A 24,788-nucleotide genomic window follows, 5' to 3' on the forward strand; every position below is an offset into this window, starting at 1 on the left:
GAGGTAATCACGAGTCAGAACTCTCAGGGCCTGTGGGCCCCGCTGGGAGGTTATACTTGATCCTCCTAAGAGGCTGTGCAGGGAGGTGATGAGGAGAAACGGAGGCAAGGAAATTCTATGAACTATGCTGGAAAGGTCATAACAAGAAGGAGATGGTAGGTTCTCACATGTCACAGCCAAGTGGGCTGCAGGAAGCGGGGTCGAGGGGGGCCCAGGGTGGCTGAAAGGGGTATGGTGGTATTCTAGAGCGACAACACCAGCTCCATACCCAACAGCCTCACAAAAAGGAGAAGTGATAACTTAGCAGAGCATTTAAATACGTGGTCACGCTCAAGGCGCACCACCTGTCGGGGGCGGGCATTCTCCTACTAACAAGTACAGAAACAGCCACGGAATGAAACCACCCAGGGCGGTCAGGGCAGTTCTGGAAGCCGCTCCCTGCGCTCCTGACTCAGGCCAGTGCTCTTTTTACTACAGATCCTTCAAGGAGCCTTTATGCACCACTGCCCAGACACTGGACTAAGTGCTGGGATCACAGAACTGGGGAGAACACAATCCAGTGTGGCAGGCAGAGAAAGGCACGCAAGCAAATAAACAAATAAATAAATGCAGGCAATGAAGCATGAAGGCAGAAAGAGAGCTATGAGTGAGCACAGCACTTTCAGTGCTCAGGAACGGAGGAGGGGTGGGGGGGGGGGGCGAGAGAAAACTCCTGCAAGTCCACTGAGGGCTGCCCTGGACCTCCTTTATCTCTGGTTTACCTGACCAGCATACCTTGCTTTATGATGTAAATGACCAGCACTGGTCCTGGATCCTCCATTCACTGTAAAACCTGCCTGAGTTGAAGCGCTGAGAGTATTTGAAAACAGGAGCTTTAAAAAAAAAAATTCTTGCAACATATATACTGAACACCCAGTGTGTACTCAGCTGTGTTCCAGGTGTTGGGCATTCAAAGGTGAGTGAGATGTGGGGTCTTCATTGAGTAGAGAAGACAATTGCATGAACTTGCCATTGTAGTGCGATGAGGTCAGTGCAGTGGTGGCACTGGAGGGCGCCGAAAGAAGGCCACTAATTCCGCCTGGGAGTCACTAGGGAAAGTTGCTAGAAGCTGTAATACAGATCAGATTAAGCTACCCTTCTCTGCTTTGGAACTTGTGTAAGGACACAGGGACATAAGTCAGCACTGACTAACAGCATCTGGCACATAGTAAACATGCAATGGATGATAGCTAATACTATTTGTAGCTAGATTAGTGAAGGGATCAGCTAAGAATAAGGAGAATGTTGCTAGAAAAGTAGATACTTTAGTTAACTGTCAGTTGCATAAATTTACATAAATTAAAGAGTTTGACATCAGAGCAGGAGTAGCTAACTGTTTTCAGCATATGCACCACCTAGGGTCGATGGGAGCCAGGTGTTGAAAAGATGTATTAATTAACTCACATCTGGGCCCAATAAGAAAGCACTGTGATCTATTAGTGATGTCTGCCATGGGCACGGAGGGGGATGAGGCAGAATACGTGCCACACATCTGCCGTCCTTAAATTAGAATAAGAGCTCAAATAACTGAGATCTGACTACATAAAACCTATGAACCCCACTCTTGTGCACTTCACATTTTCCAGAGACAAACAACAACACCCTGTCCATATGTGAAATTTTTGTAAGTAATCATACTTCAGACCTGTCTATTGGAATCTAAAGTACATTCAGCCCAGTCCCTTATATTGGCTCCAGCTAGACAGCTGTCTTCTTGTCATTGATCAGAAGTAGAATCCTGAAACACCAAGGAAAGGTAAATATAGAGTAATTGATTGCCATGTTGATTGAACTATATTCCTCCCAATGGTGGGAGAGTAGAGGGACTTATGTTAAATTTTCTGTAAGAGCTGATATGAGAAAGGAGCTGCTGACGAGACTATGCCGTTATTCAGGGCTTATGATTAAAGGGTCAGCTCGATCAGTCAGTGAAGGATGAGCCACACTGAGTTACTACCAGGCACCATGAGGGGAAGTGGAGAAGAAATGGCCGTTGCTTGTATTTTGGCAATAACTCTTGCTGAAAGACAGCTGTGATATGAATGCGCTAGCTCTTGTCATGCTTCACAATCATTAACCTGACATCTCTGTTTTGCTGTGCTAAATGCTGGTTTGGGTTAGAAAGGCAGCCAAGAACTCAAAGACGTAGAGAGGCATGTTCAGTACATGAGTTTAGCATGTTAAATTTGGAAGATCTTCCTGTTCACTATTGTTCTGGTCTCCCACTTCGAGAGTTGTCCACAGGTTAATCCTTTTTGTCAGTCTTAGAGATACAAGAGATCTCTTGCTTTTCATGTTGGAAAATCATTTAGGTTTATCTTTTCGGGATACTTTTGAATGGGAACGAGGGCCAAGATAAGGCTGTTTAGGTTACCTGTGTCCAGAGGCTCTTACAGGGAGCCGTACAACAGCAGGCATTTGGGTACATGTGACCTTTTCTTTTTTTTAAATTTTTTTTTTCAACGTTTATTTATTTTTGGGACAGAGAGAGACAGAGCATGAACGGGGGAGGGGCAGAGAGAGAGGGAGACACAGAATCGGAAACAGGCTCCAGGCTCTGAGCCATCAGCCCAGAGCCCGACGCGGGGCTCGAACTCACAGACCTCGAGATCGTGACCTTTTCTACTCATAGTCACAAACACAGCAACCCAGACTTGCTGGAAGGCCCCACCCTGGCAGCTAACAGTTAATAATGCTCCCTTAGAGCCACCACACCGCAGGCTTGAAGGAGATTGGCCACCTCAGCCACAGACTTCACCATGGGCCAGGGAGCTGATGGTGTTTGTCCTTCCCTGAAGCACAGAAAACTTTTTTCTATGCATATAGTATTATTCCCAAAGGCAGACCATTAAACATTCTCCTTATGCCCCAGCAAGAAAGTGTCTTAAAGATTCTGCCTTACTTTCGAACAACTGTAGCTTTTACTTTAAATTTTTTTAAATGTTTGTTTATTTTTGAGAGAGGGTGGGGGGGAGGGGGCGGGGGGGGGGGGGGATACAGAATCCCAAGCAAACCCCAGGCTCTGAGCTGTCTGCACAGAGCCTAACGCAGGGCTCAAATCCACGAACCTTGAGATCATGACCGGAGCCTAAGTCGGACGCTTAACCGACTGAGCCACCCAGGCGCCCCTATAGCTTTTCCTTTAAAAGCTAATGTCACTTATTTATTTATTTAGTGGCAAACAAACATATATGATATATATATTTATTTATTGTAATAAATATATATATATTTATGTGTTAGTATATCTATGAATATGAATATATATAGATGTAGTAACAAAAATATGAATGGCCAGTCACGGAGGCTGTGATCTTTACTATAAATCTTTTTTGAAAAGAGGTAAGTATGAATGGATATACAGGGGTGTGTGTGTGTGTGTGTGTGTGTGTGTGTGTGTGTGTGTGTAATAGTTGGAAAAATCCTGAGTGGCCCAAATAATTGTTATAATTAAAAACTGTTGAAAAAATATTTTGATACAAAAGGAAAGACAAAAGTGTTATCTTTTTTTAAATGGTGAACAAAAATAACTCTTTGTTAATGTTATTTTTAAAGTATCTGATATACAGATTATTACTTACATGAAGTGTCATAAAATAGGAAAATACATCCAACGAGGGGAAATACCTGTGCAAGTCACTGATGCTGTAACTAAAGTGAATTCACTAAAGTGAATCATTAAAGTAAATAGAAAGAACTGAAGTTTATTCTGCATGTGATCTGCCAATCTGATAGGAGTCTGGCTCAAAAAGAGGGTATATAAATATGGACAGGATATTCTGAGAAATGAGTGGGCCTGGCAACACAACCCCCAGTTAGAACACTGTTTCTGTGGGAAAATATGCTTCCTAAGAGCCTTCTTTGAAACCAGCTTTTGAAATCCTGCTGATTTATAAGTTGGGGGTTAAGGGTATAAAGTGATCACCTACCGATCTGTAAAATTCTCAGCACTATTTAGTCATCAGGGATTTATTGAATAACTGCTGGGTGGATTATGCCGTGTGTGATAAGCATAGCAGGGTGAGACAAAAGAAATAAAGGAGCATTTCTGCCCTCAAGAAGCTTGTACCCAGTCGGAGAGAAAGCCTGCGTGCAAAGCAACCGAAGAGCTTTGGGGCCTGAGCCTGCAAAACAGGAGTCCTCCAGGGGGCAGCAGGGAGGAGGGGTGCCAGGCAGTGTGGCTAATCAGGACAATGTGGGGTTCCACCGGCAAAGTGTGTTCCCCATTAATTTGTAATCCCCAGAGGCACACCGAAGAGTCTTTCTCCTCTTCCTGGAGAGCCTCTCACACAAGCTTGAAGCAGTGGCTGCAGTGAATGTCATATGATCCCAGAGTCCTGAGCAATTCAAAACCACAAATGGCATGTGGCATTACCTTATTAGGAAAGGTTCGGACTTTTTCTTTCCTTTTTTTTTTTTTTTAAATTTTCTTTTCTTTCCTATTCTTTTCTTTCTTTTTATTTTTTTCATCTCTTTTTTCCTGGGTTTTTTTTTTTTTTTCTTTTTTCTTTTGGAAGGTAGGCTCTTGGTGGGCTAGGCTGTGATGTATACTTCCCATCCCCAAAGTTCCAGTTCTGAAGCACGCCCTGGTGAATCAGCCTTTCTGAGATTTGGAACCTGACTTTGTGTGTTTTGTGTCATTTTCTGGGAGAGTCTACAAATGGAACAAGGCTTAACCAGTGACTCAGTAACAGCAGGCAGGGTCCTTGCCTTATTTGTAAGGAGAAGCTACTGCTTTTCATTTTTCTCAAGACTGGGGTCACCAAAAGTGACAAGGGACATGGAGGGGGGGCAAGTTGGCTGTAAATTCCTGAGCCTGGGGCTGTGCTGCATCCTCCTGGGAATGACTCTCGCCTGTGGAGAGGGGGCTGTGGCTGCGGCTTCAGCTGCCAGGTACGCCATCCAGATCAACCACTGTGCTCTGATTGGAAACGCCTAAAATAGGCCCTTTGCTCTGTTCTGCACATAGCCTCTGAGAAGTGCTTCCCAGGGGCTGCGGATCAGCAAATAATTGCATCCAAGCCGTACTTACGGATCTATTCTTGAGTGTTTAGAAGCAGGGAGTCCTTGTTCCTCCTTAGGCAGCAGGGGAAGGGGGGTGGGGGGTGGATGCCATTCCTCTCCAAAGTGTTTACATTATAATAATAATAGTAGCAATGATAACGAAGCACAATTTGTTGAGTGTTTACTATGTTCCAGGAACTGGAAGCACTTCATATGCTTCATCCCATTTAATTGTCCTTAGAGCCCTGGAGGAGTTTTTACATTATTATCTCCATTTTGCCGATGAGGCAAGCCAGGCTTAGGAAGGTTAAGTAACCTATCCAGAGCCTCCCTGCTAGTAAATTACAAAGCCAGTATGCAAACTCAGATCTGGCTACCTCCACATTTCATTACCAGACTTTGCTTCCTCTCAGACACAGTGTTATTTACAATTGCTTACAGTTCTTTTACTTTATTCTCCTGTGTTACTTGGGAAGGAGCAGAGCTTCCCCCTGCACCCCCCAGACACTCCCAGGGGAGTGAGAAGAGGGAGAGGCGTTGGAAAAATAAGTCAGAGATTAATTTATTTTGAAAAAGGAGGGTTAGTGAGGGAAGTGTTGACTTGGCCGGCACAGGAGAGGCTATTCAGGACTTCGCGTGCATTGCGGAAGAATGCATGGAAATGAGTGGGAGAAACAGAAAGTAAACTGGGACAGGGCAGGACCCAACAGAAGGAAACGAGATAGTCAGCAAAGAAAGGGGCAGTCCTGCCTTCAAAAGCAGTGTGTTAATGATTAGCACTCTGCAAACGTTTCAGATCTCACACGCTCACGGGCGGTATGCAGAACCCTCTTGTCTGGAGGAGAGTTTTGCTTTCCCGAAGACAAAACCGTGACATTTAATTCTGAGTTTCTACAAGGACTGGATGAAATCACCACTGGAAAAACAAGAATGGCAGCACATGTTAATTATTTCAGGAACTCTAAGAGGGTGCAAATAAAACACTCGCCACCCCAAGGAGAGATGCTGCAGACAAGCCTTCCTCCACCCTCTCTTTCTGCTGCTCCCTCCCCCACAGTCATTCTGCCTCCTGCCCCCTTGCTGCCTGGATCCCACATCCCAAAGTTCCCTGTGAAGAAGAAAAAAAATGCATAAAGGAGGTTTTTTTTGCAAAGTAAACTGACTCTTCCCAGAAACCAGTGGTATCCTTGTTCGGCTTCTCTGACCTTCCTATCACATTGATCTTTGATTTGGCATCCTGCCCCTTAACACTAGCTTCTCTGCCACCAGCATCTGAAAAGCCAGGGATTTCTTTATTGATCTTTAACCAAACTCTTAAATACCCAGGACTTACCCTCTTCAAAAGAACCATTTTGCAAGCAGAAGAATCTTTTTGAAAGTGAATTGTAGTCCACTTTGCATATTCTCCCCCCACTTTTTTTTTCCCCTAAAAGGAAAGCTCTTCATCCCTGCCCACCCTCCCCTCCCTTCCACCCTCTCCTCCCTTCTACACACTAACAGTCTCTGGTTTTAATATAGCAAGTTCTGTAACTATTAGTCTTTTGCAGATTAGGAGAGTGAAACATTGCAGCCGCTCTCTGCGGGTTCCCATTCTGCCCCAGTGAATAGAACTATGCCCCACCATCCTTCTCCTCCTGGCCAGTGGCCTCAAGTCCCCTGGTATCTCTGCCTTGGCACAGGGAGCTGACATTGTTTGCATAGCGTACATTCCTGGACAATTGAACTAGCCAGTTTAACCTTCAGAGCATCCCCATCGGTTTGTGGGTGTTTGTTCCGGGGAGAGGGGGAGAAGAGACAGTGGCTTTCATGGTTCACACATGATGCTACCCACACACATAAAATTCCAAATCCTTATACTCTAGAGATTAGCTGAACACTGTGCTGCCGAAATTCACAAGTGAAATCAATTGTTGAGGGTGCTTCAGTCTTTCCAAAAGCGGGATACCATTCATACTTTGTTCTTACAGCCCTCCCTGTTCACCTCACTGCCGTCAGAGGAAAGCCTTTTAAGACGATTTCATGTGAAATTAATCTTCATTAATTAAGATGCAATAATAGCACATATTTCTTGAAATACATTATGACTGGCATCTAATGAGGGAGACTTTAAAAGTCTCTTCTTTCTTTCTTTTTTTTTAATGTTTGTTTATTCCTGAGACAGAGACAGAGCGTGATCAGGGGAGGGGCAGAGAGAGAGGGAGACACAGGACCTGAAGTAGGCTCCAGGCTCCGAGCTGTCAGCACGAGAGCCTGACACGGGGCTCGAACCCACGAACTGTGGGATCATGACCTGAGCCGAAGTCGGACGCTTAACCGATTGAGCCACCCAGGCGACCCTAAAAGTCTTATCCCAAAGATCAAATCTTTGACCATCCAACACTCAGAAAAATTTTTTGTGCTTTTAAAACTGCACGTTATAAATTATTTCCAGTTTTGTGTACATGAAGGTTGGTTCCAGAAATGACATCAGGAAAGATACAAAAGTTGAATCTCATCAATTTTTCTTCATTTTGAATGAATTACAGTCCCCCCCCCCATCACCCAGCACTCACCCTCATCAAAAAACTTAATATATTACTTGCTTTAGGGATGTTTAGCAGACTTTTCCTTTCAAATTGGAGTTTAAGCCTACCACATCTATTATCACCTTTCACCTTCCCCAGATTCTAAAAGAATAAATGTCTTAGAACCTTGAAATCGAAAGAAAAAAAATTGCAATCTCTCTGAATTACTTGCCGCTACTCACTAGGTTAAGCATAACTTTTTCTTTTTCTTTTTCTTTTTTTTTTTGCACATAATTTAAAAATCAGAACACCAACCGGTGGATTTAAGCCAAACCCCTATTTTTAGAACAGTGTAAAAAAAAAAAAAAATCACAGATTTTATTTTCGGCCACACAGAGGGACAGTCATGGAGGAGGCTCCCGGGCGTTTCTCCGTCCCTCGCTGAAGAGCTGGTTTGAACACCTCCCCTGGGGAGCTGCCTCCCTGCTGACGCCTTCCCCAGCACAAGCCAGTTCCAAACCTCTGACGAATTGGTTACTGGGAAAAAAGGATGTTGCAGGCTTACTTTAAAAAAAGAAGAAAGCAAACAACAAAAAGTGTTTTGTAACTTTCCTTTTAGTTATAGTGCATTTGACAAAGTGCTCAATGAGCTTGGGGGGAAATGGAAACTTTTTTTTTTTTTTTTTTAATTAAGAATGGAAGAGAAAAGTTTCCTTATGTATTCTTACAGGAGTCAACTTAATTATGCCTTTGTCAGCAGGTAGTTTATAGGGGAGTCAATTTTTAAAAAAGGAGAAGGCTCTGGCCTTTAATTATCCCAGTTGGTATTCAGCTTTAGAAAGTCAGCGTACCTGCTGAGTATGTTAATTTAACCACTTTATAGCATCTTAACTCTGCTGCCTTTCCTCGACCAAACCAATTCCCCAAAGAAAAGAATTCAGAGGAGTTAGGTGATACAGGAGAGCTTTATACCTTCCTATCTTCCCTTCTGTTTAATCTATACTTAGGGCTTTAATTAAAATCTTTAGGTCAGTTTTTTTTTTTCCTTAAAGTCATTTACTCATTGATTCACATATTTCTGCATCCCACAAATTCAATCAATAAACATTTAAGTGCTTGCTTTTCACGAAGTGCAGGGTTATCCTGCCTTCAGAAACCTTAGATTCTAAGGGAACAGAGACAAGTAATAAGGGGCTTATTCCAGACCATAGTAAGTGATCAAGTCATTTCCACAAATATTTATTAAGTGTCCACCTGCTACCCAGAAATAGGAGATGCTCTTGTAGAACAGTCTTTGCGGAGGGGCTCTCAAATTTGCTTTCATTCTTCTTCCCTAATCCTGTGAGATAAAGGGGGACAGGTGCCATTTTCTTCATGTTCGAGGAGAGAAAATTAAAATTGAAAGAAATGAAGCCATGGGCTCCAAAGTTACAAAATCCCCACGTGGAAGAACCAGAACAGGGCACTTGGCCCGGTTTCTGTCATTCTTTCCCTGTGCTGTGTGCATCCTGGTCACAATGGTCCCAGCAGCTTTTAACGCAGGTGGATTTGGGGCCCAGGAGAATACAGTGCCTTTTCCCAATTGCACAGCTAATTGTCAGATCTGGGATTAAAGCCTAGATCTCTATTCTAAATGTATTCTTTCAGCTCAGCAATTCAGATCAAAAGCCTGCTGGGTCCCACAGCCAGTGGACATGGTGGGCTTGCAACTTGGCCACAGCAAGAGTGAATTTCAATACATCTTCCGTTGATAATATATCCATTGCCCCCTGCTTGGTTTATCAGCTATGTATAGGTGCCCACATAAGAGAGATTTGTATTTTATTTCACAACATTTATGAAATATTTACTATGTGCCAAGCACTGTTCCAAACACTTTACAAACATTAACTCATTCCCTCCTCAATACAACCTGAGAGGACAGGTACAATTACCACCCTCATCTTTGCAGATGAGGAAAGAGGCACAGAGATAATAAGTAACTTGCCCTCAGTCATACAATTAGTAGGGGGCAGAGCTGGTCAAGCCCAGACAGCTTGGCTCCAGTCTATGAACTTAGCCACTACTCCAGGTTGCTAAATGGGATCACATTTTCCCTTAGGCAATGTGCTAGGAGGGATAGAAGATTTGGAACCAGAGAGGCCTAAGTTCAAATCCCAGATCTGCCCTTTAGTAGGTGTGGGATTTGGCACAAAATCATTCTTCCCATCTGTAAAATGGGACTAATGCATACTTCATAGGGTTGTAGTGAAGATGGAAGATATTTCCATAGCTCCTCACAAAAACACCCCAGTCGTGGCAGCCACTCAGCGGGTAGCGGTTACACATTCATGGTTCTAGACTCAAGCCTTGTCTCCATCTGTTTCTGTAAAGCTGGCTAAGTAAGATATGTGAGCTCTCTGCGGGTTACAAATAGGCACCCCTTTTTATGAACATTCTTTACCTATCTGAAAATTAGTTGGAGAGGTGCCTGAGTACGATGTGAGGCCTAGTGAAGAAGAAATACCACAGGTAGCTGTTGCCTTTCCTGGGACATCTGAGAATTTTGGCTTGGGCTCTAGACTCTCATGTAGCAGTTGACTAGTTCAAAAACCCTGCTGCTTACCCTGGAACCATCTTGCTCAGAATGTAGCCAAGGAACTCATGTCTACCTGAGGTCAGATCCCAGCACTCTGGCGCTTGCTAGCTCCAATTTATTTAATTGCCTTGTGCCTTAGTTTCTCCCTATGTCAAGTGGGGAGGATAGTAGGTTCCCCCCCCCCCCATAGGATTAGACTGAAGATTTAATAAGTTAATCCTCATATAGCATTTAGCACAGTGCCTGGTACATAGTAAGAGCATAGTAAGTACTGTTGAGATTATCGTTAATAGTATTCTCCTCATTCAAGCAATATCCTTTGGGGACCCCGCCCCCCAACTTCCTCCCTTCTCTCTCTCACACACACCTGAAGTGGCTTATTATATTATTAAGGTACTGACCATTTTCAGTACTCTACAGACAGGTAAATACCATTTTCTCCATCTCAATATATTTCCAGAAAATTATTTAGCATCCAATCTATGTTTCCCAAGTCTCTGAGAGAACAAAACTTTCAAAGAAAGCTAGATGACCGGCCTGCCTCATAACTTAGCTCCTGCTTCCAAAAGCATTACAGACACCTTTATTAATTATATTGCTAATTAACAAATTATAAACTAATTATAATTAATTGAATTTTCTGAAGTCTTAAAAATAGGTCTTAAGTTTAAATAGGGGCTCTTGGGGTGGTTGTTTGTTTGTTTTGTCTTTTGGGGTTTTGTTTTGGTGACAGTCAAGAAGCAAATTCAGACATAGGCAGATAAGAGTAACCTCAACCGCCTTCTTTCCCTGGGGCCTCACCTTGCAAAGGGTGCTGCTTCTGCCCAGAGCCATTCCGGCCTGTCATCCTCCCTTCCCAGTCCAACCAGCCGTATCTGAGGTTCACACTGGCTGTGCCAGCACAAATAAAAAATCTCCATCACGTGCTGTACAGGAATATTCATGCCGCAAGATTAGGAGTTTTCATTATTTGTTCACAAAAATTTGTTGCATCTTGCTTTATTTAACTCTGTGTTGATGATGTTGGCTTACCTGGCTTTCCTATGCAAGAGGAACCTTGCCTCCGCATCACATACTAGGTACAGTACATACTAAATCTTGATGCTGAGAATCCAAGATCCAGATTCCCAAAATACCACATGGCATTTTGTTTTCTTTCTGCCTAGCTTCTCCTCCTCCTTCCCTACTTCAGACCCTGGAAGGTGGCTTTCATGATACCACCACCCAGAGATGTTCTCCTTCCTGAATCCATCAGTACTCTGAATTTTGCCCTGCATGATCAGAGACCTGTGTTCTTCTGATTAATAAGTAGACAGCTTGTGACTTCACTCTTCTAATGAGTAAAAACATCAGTATTTTGCCTACCAGTGCCAAGAGCATTTATCATACCTGTATAGCATCTAACAGCATATGTTTACTGTTTTTCTTTAAATCTATTTCAACTTAACTCAGTTTCTAAGGTAGCCTTTCCCTAAGCCATATCCTCAAGAAAACCATTGGTCTAGTGTGTGATTATCTTTTTCTAACAAACATCAAGCATTAACTATAATTATTATTAAAGAATGTATGTCTCTGACCACCAAAAATTATTGAATGTTCCAAAGAGTGGAAAATAGCACTCTTTGACATCATGACATCACATGGTATAATTTGCTAGCATTCTTTCACAGGGTAGTGACTTTGTTTATAACCAAAAAAAAAAAAAAAAAATTTTTTTTTTTTTTTTTAGGTCGTGTGTGTTGCTTTGTACACACTGTTCTGCACTATTTTTCTTTTTCTTCAGCTTCTTTGGACTCTATCATTTAAGGCTCTAAAATATATTCCTCTCTTGAGATAATAATTATCCTTATGGTGAGCACAGTGCCTGGCACAGAATTAGGGCTGTTAGCTCCTCTTTGGTCGGTGCAGGTGTCTTCTTCTCAGCTGAATTTTTCAAATCCTTGGAATCACAGAATTCCTAAATTCTTTGTGAATATATAGTATAGTGGCTTCTTGCCAGAGGAAACCCAGCACGTGCTTATTAAATGAATAAAAATTGGACAATGGGGGAATAGTCAGGGAAAATAAACAGAGACTGGGGGCAAGAGGATAAAACGTTTCTCGATATTAGTACACATTGTTGTGGATGGGTCTCTTTTTGTGACTGCCCTTATTCAAATGATTTCTGAAAGGATGTTGGAGAATCTGTCTCTGGCCAGGTTACCCCTCATTTATGCCACCTCTAAGAGGAGGAGAAAGGACTGAAATCATCTCAGGACTTTGAAGTTTGGGTCACTGAAACACTGAAATAACTTTCCAGAACATCTTTTACCCCATGGGCGAAAACTCAGCAGCTGAAGGACAGTGGAGCAGTGAATGAGACCCACCTCCCCCTGGAGCATCTGTCTGCTCCTCAGCCCTAGCCCAGCAACCACATGGGAATACGTGCTCTGGAAAGATGCCAGAAGTGTATATTTTTATGTAAAAACTCTCAATTTTAAAATGTTGGCACTGGGTTTTTTTTGTTTGTTTGTTTTTTGTTAATGTTCATTTTTGAGAGAGAGAGAGAGAGAGAGACAGGGCGGAAGTGGGGAGGGGCAGAGAGGGAGAGAGACACAGAATCCGAAGCAGGCTCCAGGCTCCAAGCTGTCAGCATACAGTCCGAATCAGGGCTCGAACCCACAAACCTTGAGATCATGACCCTAGCCGAAGTCAGACGCTCAACAGACTGAGCCACGCAGGTGCCCCCTCTTTTTTTTTTTTAAACTAATTCTCTGTGGGCCAAATAAAACAGGTCTGCAGGCCAGCCCCAGACCTCCAGCTGCCAATTTGTGAATTCTGACTTACTTGATTTTAGAGTTTGTCCTTAGATAATACAACATTTTTTCAAAAACTTGTTCTAATGTCAGGCAGCTAGTTTAATTGTGATAAACTCTGAGAATGCTGGAATGAAAGAGCAATTTGTAACTTTCGTGGTCACTTCCTGTTGGGTGTGATCCCAGCTCTTCCAAAATCTGAGAACCAGCTGTTGGCCCTCAAGCTTGGGCTCAGATCTTTCCCCTCTTCGCAAACAAAGGAAACAGATGCCAGGCAGTTAACCGCACAGGTAACATCTTGGTAGGAGGGGCTTCTGTTAGAATACAGTGAGCTCTCTTCCAGAGTCAATGCATTTTTGTAAAGCAATAAGGAACAGCATGGAAGAAAAGTTCATGTTGGCTGCACATGTCAATGACCTTAACCCAAGAAGGTGGTGGCCTTGAAGTCCAGGTGTGCAATCATTTAGAATAGCCAGGAATTCTGACTTGTTTATTCTTCTCAAAGACCAGAAGAGCTTTAAAAAGCAAACAAGGGGCGCCTGGGTGGCTCAGTAAGTTAAGCGTCTGACTTATGATTTCAAGCCTAGGTCATAATCTCATGGTTCATAGGTTCAAGTCCCCCGTCGGGCTCTGTGCTATAGATTTTCTCTTGGGACTTTCTTGCCCTCCCCCTCTGCCCCTCCCCTGTTCATGTGCTTTCTCTCCCTCTCCCTCTCTCTCTCTCTCAAAATAAATAAACTAAAAAAAAAAACAAAAACAAAACTTCTTAAAAAAAGCAAACAAAAAAATTTAAATCATCAGAAATGCTTTTTGGTTCTCAGCACTAATAATCTTTAAGGAGTATTTTTCTGTCTCCTTTCCCCAGTGTATAATTTATAAAAATGAACTGAGGTCCAAGTTAGATAAGAAGCTATATGATTGATGCATGACCTTCATATCTGAATTGAAGTGGGAACAAACAGTGGTAAGAAGTATTTGGGCAGGTAGTTCATTTTAATTCTTTTTTTTTTTTCTTTTAAGATCTTGTGGATGAAAGTACGAAACAGGTGATATACCCCCTTTATTCACCCATATCCGTGGCGTACCTGTTACGTTATATATGTAGTGGACTTCTGAATGAAGCCATAATCTTTCCCTACTCAGTGTCGGCGATGGGCAAACTTATTCTTTAAAGGGCCAGATAGTAATTATTTTAGGCTTTGTGGACCATGCAGTCTCTGTCACAGCTATGCAGTTCCGCCATTGGAGGGCGAAAGCAATCATGAATAATACATAAACAGGTGGGCATGTTCATATTCCCGTGAAATCTTATTTGCAAAAATTGACAGCAGACTGGATTTAACCTTCAGGCAGTAATTTGCCTCTTGAGCTGAGTGAGGAAGAAATATGGGAGACTTCATTATATTTATTACATTCTTTATTGGTTCCATTGATGAAACAATAATAGCAAAAGCATAGACCTACCTTGGCAAATCAACTTCATCTTTCTATGTTGTAATCACTCTTTGTCCATTTACATATGTAATTTTTAATGTTTATTTGTTTTTGAGAGACAGAGAGAGGGGTAGAGAGAGAGACAGAATCCGAAGCAGGCTTCAGGCTCTGAGCTGTTAACACAGAGCCTGATGTAGGACTTGAACCCACGAACTGTGAGATCATCACCTGAGCTGAAGTCGGATGCTTAACCAACTGAGCCACTCAGTCACCTCTGCATATATAATTTTTATACACCTTGTGAGTAGCGGAAGTAAAAATGTTTTCCTTAATGTGATACCTAAACATCTGTATATAGCAGTACAGTGTTCAGAATTATACCTTAAGTGGTATAGGGTAGGGTACTCCTTCTTGCTGACTTACCATATTCATCCATTTCTGTGTTTTGTGAATTTTTATTTTTTCCTTCATTTTTAATTTTTCAACAAGTAATATGGCAGTAAATATCTCTATGCACATGCCTTGTACTCTGGATTGTTTCCTTAGGATAAATTCCCTGAGTTAGAATTATTGGTTCAAAAGATAGGAACTTTTTTTTTTTTTAATGTTTATTCATTTTTGAAAGACAGAGACAGAGCACAAGCAAGGGTGGGGCGGAGAGAGAAGGAGACACGGAATCTGAAGCAGGCTCCAAGCTCTGAGCTGTCAGCACAGAGCCCGATGCAGGGCTCGAACTCACAAACCGTGAGATCATGACCTGAGCCGAAGTCGGGCACTCAACCGACTGAGTCACCCAGGCGCCCCAGGAACTTTTTTAAATACATTTTGAAAAGGATTGAAAAGTGACTTTGAAAAAGTTGTAACTGTTGCCCACAGTAGTTCTTGTTTCACAGTGGCTTTCATGGCCACGTCAGCCTTAGATTAAGCGGGCCACTGGATTTGGAATATCTGAACTCACTGTGTCTGCTTCATGCCCAGCTCTGGGGTGCTCCAGCCTGCAGGAGTGGAAACATAACACTTCCCTCCCCACTGAAGCTGATCTGCCGGATATTCTTAGTAATGGGGGGATCATTAGGAGTAAATATCTAACTTTCCAAGTAGACAACTCTGAAGCAGCTCCTCCTTTGAAGGCTAGATCTTAAACACCACTTCCGAAAAGCCATCCCCGATGCTCTGGGCCACTTAGAACCCCTTTGCTCTGTGATTTTCTTGGCATAGAGCACAACCCCATAGAATACCCACAACACATTTTATCACCTGTGAATGCCAACCTTCCCTCACTGCTCTATCCCTGGTACCTCATGTGGGTCCTGGCATACAATAGGTTTGCAGTACACTTAGGTTGAATTAAGATCATGCTGGTCCCTGTGTGGCATCTCTGTTGTGCATTGGTGGTCAGTGTCTAGGACGTTGTAAAGACTCACTGTGCTCTGCAGCACAGCCTAGAATTAAGATGGTCTTCTGTGTCCAAAAATGGCAAAAATCCAAACACAGGGGAGGGATGGACCGTCTAGATGTCAGGGAGAGGATCTCAGAGCAGGAAGAGCTAGGCCCAGAATTCTAATCACGGCGTGTATAAGTATAACAGAAACTCTGCCCCTGGGGTTCCCCTGTCTGAGGACAGAATGTGTTAATGGAAAGCAGGTGGTCTGCCAGGAGTCTGGAAGGGAGAAGAATCAGTTGATGCTTACTGAGCATTGTCCGGGCCGATACCTGCTAAATCTGAGGTCACAGGAGAAGTGGGCCAGTGTGCCAGCGGGCCTCACCACAGCCCAGCTGATCCATCTCACTGTTATTCACCTCCCTTTGCTTAGACCATGTGCTCCCCGTGCAGCCTCCCAGGGTGTCCCCTGGCATCCTTCCTGAAGCACCTGATCCCAGGGAGGGCTGACCTGCGTAGAAGAGCAAGCCTACTGGTTTCTCTGTCTCTTTGAGCTTGACTAGCATGGGTCATCCCCGGAGAGGATTCCCTCTGAAGGTAACTGATAGGGTTTCAGAACCTGACAAGCTGAGGCCTGGACTTGACCATAGTGTCTCACTGTGGTGTTGCCCGGCCCAAGCCCAAAGCTAAGGGTGGCTGGCATTCTGCCTGACGGGCATCTTGCCTGACTTCCTTGGGCACCTTCCACCTGCCTCAGAACTGTCAGTCCTGAGGAGAGCTGCACACATGGTCAGAGAAATGGGCTTTGGAGTTGAGCAAACCTGGAACCTCTTACTAATAAGAGGCAAGCAGGAGCTGGTGGGAAGACAGGCCATGGCTAGGACTGGTTGAGCCACTGGGCAGCCAGGGGTTCAGAGTTCCCTGACACCATCATCACCACCAAATCCATTAAAGGACCTATTACTACTTCTTCAGTGGCTGCTAGAATAATTTCTGTGATCTCATTCTCAGAGAAGTGTCAGGATCCCACTAACCCCTGGCCCATCCAACAGAGTCACTGAGCCACCCACACACTGGGCCATTTCCTTGGGTTTCTTATCTCACATTTGCTACTGACACCCAGGTTCAAACCTTGTCTCTTCCATTCAGTGACTGTGAGACTGCAGGCAGTTCACATACACTTTCTGAGTGCGTTTCCTTGTTTATGAAATGGTTGTAATATTATACACCTTGTCAGGTTTGCATATGGGTTACAGATAATGTAAAAAACAGAAGCTGGCAGGCACGTAAGACACATTCAATAAATGATATTTACGGTATTTCTATCACTCAGTCATTCATTCAACACATACATTCTAGGCACTGTTCCAGGAGCTGGGCAAACAGCATTGAAAGAGACAGACCTTGTCGGGTGCGATAGTGTGTATAGAAAGCTATATGGTCCCAGCTACTCGGGAGACTGAACAGGAGGATTGTCTCAGCCCATGAATTCTGGGCTGTGGGACCCTGTGCCAGTTGGGAGTCCACACTAAGTTCGGCATCAATGTGGTGACCTCCCAGGAGCAGGGGACCACTGAGTTGCCTAAGGAGGGGGTGAACTGGCCCAGGCTGGGAAAAGACAGACCTCTCTCTCATGGAACTCAGGTTCTAGGAGCAGAGGCAGGCAAAAGACACATAGAATGGAATGTCAGGCACTGAATGACCCCTGTTCAGCAGAAAACGGAAGCAGAGTAAGAAGAAAGAAAGTGATGGGTAGAATAGAGTAGTGGCTATTTCAAGCAGGGCAATCAGGGAATGCCTTCCTGAGAAAAAGGATGTGAGCAGAAACCTGAACAAAGAGAATAACCCATACACATATCTCAGGGAAGGACATTCCAAGCAGGAAGGGTAGCAGATGCTAACTAAGGCCCTGAGGTGGGAGCAGGCCTGGCATGTTTATGGAAAAAGCCAGTAGACCACAAAAATTAAGGAGAGGAGAGTGGGAGAAAGTCTGGAGTAGTGGCCAGTAGCCAGATCTAGGGTCTCCTAAACCATGCTAAGACTCTGGAATTATTCCAGGAATTATGGGAAGCCACTGAAGGGTTTTTTGTTTTTTTTTTTAATTTTTTTTTTCAACGTTTATTTATTTTTTTGGGACAGAGAGAGACAGAGCATGAATGGGGGAGGGGCAGAGAGAGAGGGAGACACAGAATCGGAAACAGGCTCCAGGCTCTGAGCCATCAGCCCAGAGCCTGACGTGGGGCTCGAACTCACGGACCGCGAGGTCGTGACCTGGTTGAAGTCAGACGCTTAACCGACTGCGCCACCCAGGTGCCCCTGAAGGGTTTTGAATCATGTGATCGGATTAAATTTAGAAAGCTTTGGGGGCACCTGGGAGGCTCAGTCAGTTAAGCATCCAACTTTGGCCTAGGTCATGATCTCATGGTTCTCATAAGTTCAAGTCCCACATCAGGCTCTGTGCTGATAGCTCAGAGCCTGGAGCCTGCTTCGGATTCTGTGTCTCCCTCTCTCTCTGCCCCTCCTCTGCCCATGCTCTCTTTCTCTCTCAAAAATAAATAAACATTTAAAAAATTTTTTTAGAAAGCTTTGCTCCAGCTGCTGATTGTAAAGTAAACTGTAGGGCAGCAAGAGAGAGATGGAAAAGGCCAGCTAACACGGCATCTCAGAGTCCAGGAGAGAGAGACGAGTATGGCCTGGACCATGCTGGGGGCATGGAAGCAATAACAAGCCCAAGACGTGTTTTTGTAGGGGGTGCCAGCAGTGCTTTCTTCAAGATTGACTTCTGGATATGAAAGGAGTCCGGGATGCTCCAAGTATTCTGGGCCTGAGCATTGGATAAATGATGTCGCCATTTCAGAGATGGGGAATGCCAAGGGAGGAAGGGATTTTGGCAGGTGTGGAGGGAGGAAGCCAGAGGTAACTTTACACGTGTTAAGTTTGGATGCATTTCAAGTGGAGATGTTGAGCTGGCAGGTGGATATTAGAAGCCAGAGTCTCCAGGGAAGTTTGAAGCTGGAGATTAAAAAGAGGAAGCGTTCAGGATTGTGGGAAAGAGTTGCTGTAGACCAAAGCTCTGGGAGCACCATGTCTATTTTATTCACCTCTGTATACCCAGCACAAGCATTCAGAATGTATCTGACAAGTAAATGCATCCATTGCATAATGAATGTGGTTTAGTGCCAAACAAAATCATTAACTGAAAGTTTGCTTTATTATTCCCAGCAAAAAATAGAAACCTGGTGTATAGTTTCTTAAGAAATAATTGGCTTCTGATAACATCAAAGTTTGATACTGAAAGGAACCTTTGAGGCCATTTAATACAAAAGTTCAAAATCTGTGGACAGAGGATGGTAAGGAGAGTAGACACTTTATTGCCAAGGGCGGGAGGATGTCTATAGGGGCCACACATTGACAATAATCTGATTAAATAATGTCTTGAACATCACTGCACTGTTATCATTCAAGTATATGAAGATGTTGCAATTAAAGAGAACAACATTTCTGTTAATTTTTTGTCATGATGTGTTCTCATAACCAATAGGCTCCAAAAGAACAACTATCTTTGGGGGGGGGAGAAAGTTCAGTGAGTGTTTCTATATTAAAAGGAGTCTTTTTACTGAAGTGGATCCTCATTTTGCGAATGAAGAAACTGAGGCTCAGGTTAAGCAATTGCCAGAGTGCCAAAGTTAGCTAAATGGCAAGAGCCAGAACTTAAGCTCTGTTCCTAACAACTCCCTTTGCCAGCATTTATTCAAAGTGTGGTCAGCCAAACACACTGATCTCATGAGATGTTCCTCGGAAACCAAGTCTATGTTCAGGATGGGACATATCTGAAACACCGATCTAACCCATGCCCCCTTTTTTTCAATTGATGCAGAAAGGGAATAGGGGTGGGAATAAGTGACTTGAGTAATTTAAGCAGCTAATTAACCAAATGGGCCTAGATATACCATAGGTCTCCTTAAGTTGGGCCTAAAGTTCTCTCTACCACCCCTATGCCCATTCTGTCTCTCAGCACCAACTTTTCTCAGACCAGTGACCGAGGTCTTGCTTTAGGACATCATTCATATCTAGCCATGGAATTATTTTCGTGATTTATTTTGCTGATGATTTAATACAAGGATTATAATTAGACTTTGTTTTTGCTGATTTCAGAATCCACTTATAGTTGCCTAAACACATTCCGTTTGGCAGTGTGTAAGAATAAATAGTCAAAGAAGGGTCAAGGAAAGTGAAATTTTTAATGTGCAGTAGATCATTTACCAAGTGAGTGATTCTCATGTTGAAAATTAAGACTCGATTTTAGTTGCAAACATCATTTTAAGGAAGCTTAGAAACCCATCTGGAATTTCAGGATGGGGCACATCTGAATATCCACATTCTCAGTCAAATCCCAACTCCACAGTGTAACAGCTGTGTGGACCGTGGCCATTCCCCCTGCTCCAAGCCTCAGTTTACATATGTGCAAAATGGGCAGGGAGATACTTCCTTTCCAGTGTTGCCGTGGGCAGTAGGTAGCACACACATGTGGTGCCTGCACGGATGAGTCCCTGGGGAAAGAGACGAGCTCCTCTCATCTTGCATGTGGAGAAACTGAGGCCTTCCGGGAACCCAAAGAAACCAGTCTGAGTTTAGCCTCCTGGAGTCCAGTCCCCCTAGGTTTTAATTACTCTCCAACTCAGATCCCATCTCCTGATGTTCTTGGCTCCTGTCTAACCCAGGCTGTACTTGCCAGGACACTGCCTGTCCATACTCATGGACAGTTTCTCTGGCAGAGAAACTGCCTATGAGGGGCCCCTGCCCCTGGGGTTGGCATCACAAGTCTGAGCCTGTGGGCTGTTTGAGCAAGTCCCCCCGAGAGGCAGCCGAGGTGGCTCCATTTCTCACACATCCCTGCCACACAGTGCAGCTGGCCCTGGCCCCAGCACAGGTTCATTTACATAGTTGCACAACAGGAAGCAAGTCCAGTGTTTAGAGCGACTGTGGCCCACTGGGAGCCAATTACTTCAGGTGCCCTGGGTCCTGGAAGCTTGGGCTGTGTGTGCCCTTGGCTTCCACTCTTGCTTCAGTCTTCCACTGTGGCTTGGTGGGGTTTGGGTGGGTGTGTGTGTGTGTGTGTGTGTGTGCGCGCGTGCGCGCGCGCGCGCGCAGGTTTTGGCTTGTTGTTTGTCAACTGTCACATGTTTGGCAGGCATGACCGGAAGGGGGGTTGCTGTGTCAGGCGGGGGGGAGGGGGTGCCTCTCGTGGAGGCAGAGTTCCTGCACAGAGTTCTCCCACAGCGGCTGCAAGTGAAATGGCAGATGCATGTGTCACTCCGTCAGACGGGAACAGGAAGACATCCTGTTGATGCCAAGCCGTTTTGAGTTCAGTTCAAAGAACTGATCCCTTCAAAAAGTGTGCACCGTCCTCCTCTCCCCTGACGCAGTGAGTCCAGTACCTGGCTCTGAGGCTTGTGAAGGACGTCTCAGCTTGGTTTAGTGCTCAGGAAATTGGCTGGTGTCCTCCGTCTGAGTCTGTCACAGTATCAGAGGACCCTCCTGGCCAAGGAAACTTTCTGCCTGAACTGCTCTTTGAAAATAGTTTCCCTTGTGTCTCCTTCCCTTGGAATGGTAATGAAGTCTATGGTGTGTTCGGATTTTCTTTTGTGTTAAATGTTTTTCATGTTTTTCTGACAGGAGGAGCTGTTGTTAGTGAAGATCATTTAGAAGTTATAGTATTTATGGGGATTCTCGGCTCCTTTTAATGGAATTTTCATAATTCCCTTGTTCTTCTTAATCAGTATTCTTGCCAGTCGTTTTCATGGCTGCCTTTATGGAATGCTTAGAGCCAGGCACATTTTAAGAACTTCGCTCATGCACTTAATCCTCACAACAGCTCCATGAGGTGGACAAACAACCATTATTCCCATTTTGCGAATGAAGAAACTGAGGCTCAGGTTAAGCAATTGCCAGAGTGCCAAAGTTAGTTAAATGGCAAGAGCCAGAACTTAAGCTCTGTTCCTAACAACTCCCTTTGCCAGCATTTATTCAAAGTGTGGTCAGCCAAACACACTGATCTCATGAGATGATCTCGGAAAACATGTCTGTGTTCAAATAACTGGGGGAAATGCTGCAAACCATATGCCTCTTGCAGAGCATAAATGCATTTTACTGCAGAAAGACCACGAGAAGTCTTGCATGAAAGAAGCCTGTTTATCTTTGTTTCACTAGAATTTCCAAAATATATGTGACATGGAACCTTATATCTGTATATGCCTATGAAGTTAGAAACATATTTTGAGAAACCCCACACTAGTGTGGGAAGGCATGCAGCTTGGTGGGTAGGCTTCAGATTCCTTGCCTGCTACTGCCTAGGGAAATTATGTAGCTTCCCCTGCCTCACTTTTCCCCTCTGTGTAACAGAGAAACATACAAGCACCTTCTCACACCCAGGGTGATTGTGAGAATTAAGTTAGTCAGTGCATCTAACGGACCTAGAAAAGTGTTGTGGGCTGGCGGAGAGAAGTAGTTGATGTTCTAAATGTAGCAGAACAAATCAAAACATGTGCTACCTGTGGGGTCTGACCACAACCAAAATGCTGTTTCACGATGTTCAGAAGACATCACAGAGGCGCACCCTCTCTTTTCCCTCTTTCTCTCTGCAGATCCTGACTCAGGAGCAGAGACCGACTTTACCCCTGGTGCTCTCTCTAGCTGTCCTGGATTCTCTCTGTCCCTCACCATCTGGTTGGTCCAGATAGCAGCTCAGACCTGGGCTTGGGCCTCAGCCTTTGAGTCAGGATTGGCATGCACCCCTCCTGGGACAGGGGATAGCTATCTGGCTTAGCCACATGCTTGTGGGTGGCCCCGGGTAGAATCTGCAGGGAGAATGTGCTGGTGAGACAGGAACTCAAGTTCCCTATTTAAACAAGATAGCTGCCCTTGCAAACCCATGGGCCCCTGGATTTCCAGAAGGGGAAACAATTGCAAAGCATTGCACTTTCACTGAATTTGCCACTGCTTCTGTCACCTGCATCTGACCAGAAGAGCCCTGCCAAGGGGAGTGGATGCTGGGCTAGAAGTCTTGCAATTCTGTAGACTCAGCCTCTGGGTGCTGGTCTCCCAGCACCCAGCACCCAGCCTGCCTGAGCCACCTTTCACAACGGCCTGCAGCAGGCAGATATCGCCCTGTGGAGGCTTGCTCTTCCCCTCCCCTGCATGTTCAGAGGTTGGTCCTGCAGTGACTCCCAGGATGATTAGGGAGAAGTCCACTGGGGAGAAGGAGGGGCAATTGCAGGAATCGACTACTTTTTTAAAATGAATCCTATATATTTATGTTGCCCTTCGTGCTTTTTTCTGTACATTTTAGGTATCTCAGAATGAGAAAATTAGAAAAATGTACCACTCTCTGTATGAGCAAGCCTGGTTGCTCATAATGTATTGTTGAGTGAAAAAAAAAAAAGTAATTTGCAGAACTGTATGTAAATATCCCATTTGTTTCAAAACCCATACACATGTGTAGGATGTGTGTGTTTGTGAAGGCCAGAAGAAGGTGGGGAAGGAAAGAAAAAGACTGTATGGACCGTAGGTACCTCTTCTGAGTGAAATTAGAAGGGTTGTACTTTTCATTCTGTTCACATGCATATAGTTTGAATTTTTCACCACATTCATTTTGTTATTTAAAAAGGGAAGAAAATAATAAGGCAAACACCCAAGCTAGTTCCACAAATAGGGCCAAACTAAGTAGTAGTGGCTAATGATGGGTGTTGCCTGACTGGCTGGGAGGTTTTGCAGTAAGAAGGAAGGAAACCCAGACCAGACCAGAAAATGGGCCAATTCCAGTCACCGAGCCGTGCGCACTCGGCAGCGTGTGGCTTCAGAGCCTGTGCACTTGCAGATGGTGCTGCTGAGTTTTGCTTTTCCTTCCCTACCCCTTCCCTGGGGGAAGCCACACGGGCTGCTCAGATCCTCCAGAGTTCAGCTCCCCCGAAATTGCCCTGAGTCATGTTAAATCACCTTCATCACCCAGGCCCTGACCACCTGCAGAGACCCACCCCAAGCTCATATACAAGTGGGTAACTGCCAGGAAGGCAGTCATGGTCACCGAGCCACCTCTGCAGAGTTCTTGCTCCCTATGAAAGCTACTCCCTCAAACCTGGAGCCCCGCCAAGTGGACAAGATCAGAGAGCATGGGATCAGGCGGGGAGCCCTGTCTGGGAGTCAGGAGCCCCAGTGTCTGGGGTTCTCTGCTCAGTTCCCGGGGGCCTTGGGTAAGTCATCAAGTTTCCTTTGGCCTCAGTTTTCTCATGGATGGACAGAGAATCTAATGACAGGGTGGTTGAGAGATGTGATAACAATTGGAAGCGCTTCAAAAGGTAAAAGGTGGTGATACACAAAGAAAAACTGATCTTGTAGACGTATTATGAGCAGTACTGTGTTAGGGCACCTGCAGTGTCTGGGTTGATTTCTCTTTCTGTTTTGATTTGCAGGCAGAGCCCCTTTCTTTGCAGCATTCAGAGTATCTGCTGTCCCAGAAATTCCTTTTTTACAGATAAGGACCCGAGAGGTGGAACAGTCTGTCTCTTTTCCCTACACTCCCAGATTCCATGTGCTAGGGGCTCAGCATTTAGCCAGGAGCCAGAGAAGAGTCCCTTTGATTCTGAGGGCCTCCCTAGAGGATTGTCAGCATTCATTTAAGAACATAGGGTGAGATTCCACTCCCCACGTGCACTTCCTGAAGGGCCTTGAGGAAACTTAAACGTTCTCCTTTGTGATTGTGGAGTTTTCCTTCAGATGTCAGTCATTCAGAATAGTGAAGGCATTTAGGCATAGAATTCAAATCTTAAGGTTGAATGGAGCACCTGAACTGGCCAGCTCATTTGTGTGTCTTTTCTTTCCCATTTTCCCACTTTCTTTCCTCATTCATTCGAAAACCATTTTAAGTAGACATTGCACATTGATTTGTTAAGTAAATGTTTATTGAGTGCTACCACGTGTAAGACCATATGCTAGCACTAAAACCAGTTTTGTCTTCCATTAGCTTAAGTCCTGTAGGGGTGGGGAGCACAGAAACG

General features: G+C 44.4%; 1 protein-coding gene across 6 annotated transcripts in view; it reads left to right on the top strand.

Annotated features, from left to right (window-relative positions):
- The window catches only part of GNG12 (G protein subunit gamma 12), a 125,081-nt gene that overhangs the window by 75,435 nt on the left and 24,858 nt on the right, over window positions 1–24,788 (top strand). Inside the window, exon 1 of one of the 6 annotated variants that reach the window (XM_047871819.1) lies at window positions 21,015–21,160. The exons of 3 other annotated variants lie outside the window; for them this stretch is intronic. The gene's annotated coding sequence lies outside the window, so the exon portion shown is untranslated. Of the gene's footprint in view, window positions 1–21,014; window positions 21,161–21,244; window positions 21,346–23,863; window positions 23,985–24,788 lie in introns of those variants that run through there. 2 more of the 6 variants (XM_047871822.1, XM_047871821.1) reach the window with 2 other exon arrangements.

Source organism: Prionailurus viverrinus, chromosome C1, assembly GCF_022837055.1.
Source record: "Prionailurus viverrinus isolate Anna chromosome C1, UM_Priviv_1.0, whole genome shotgun sequence".
NCBI classification, from domain to species: domain Eukaryota; kingdom Metazoa; phylum Chordata; class Mammalia; order Carnivora; family Felidae; genus Prionailurus; species Prionailurus viverrinus.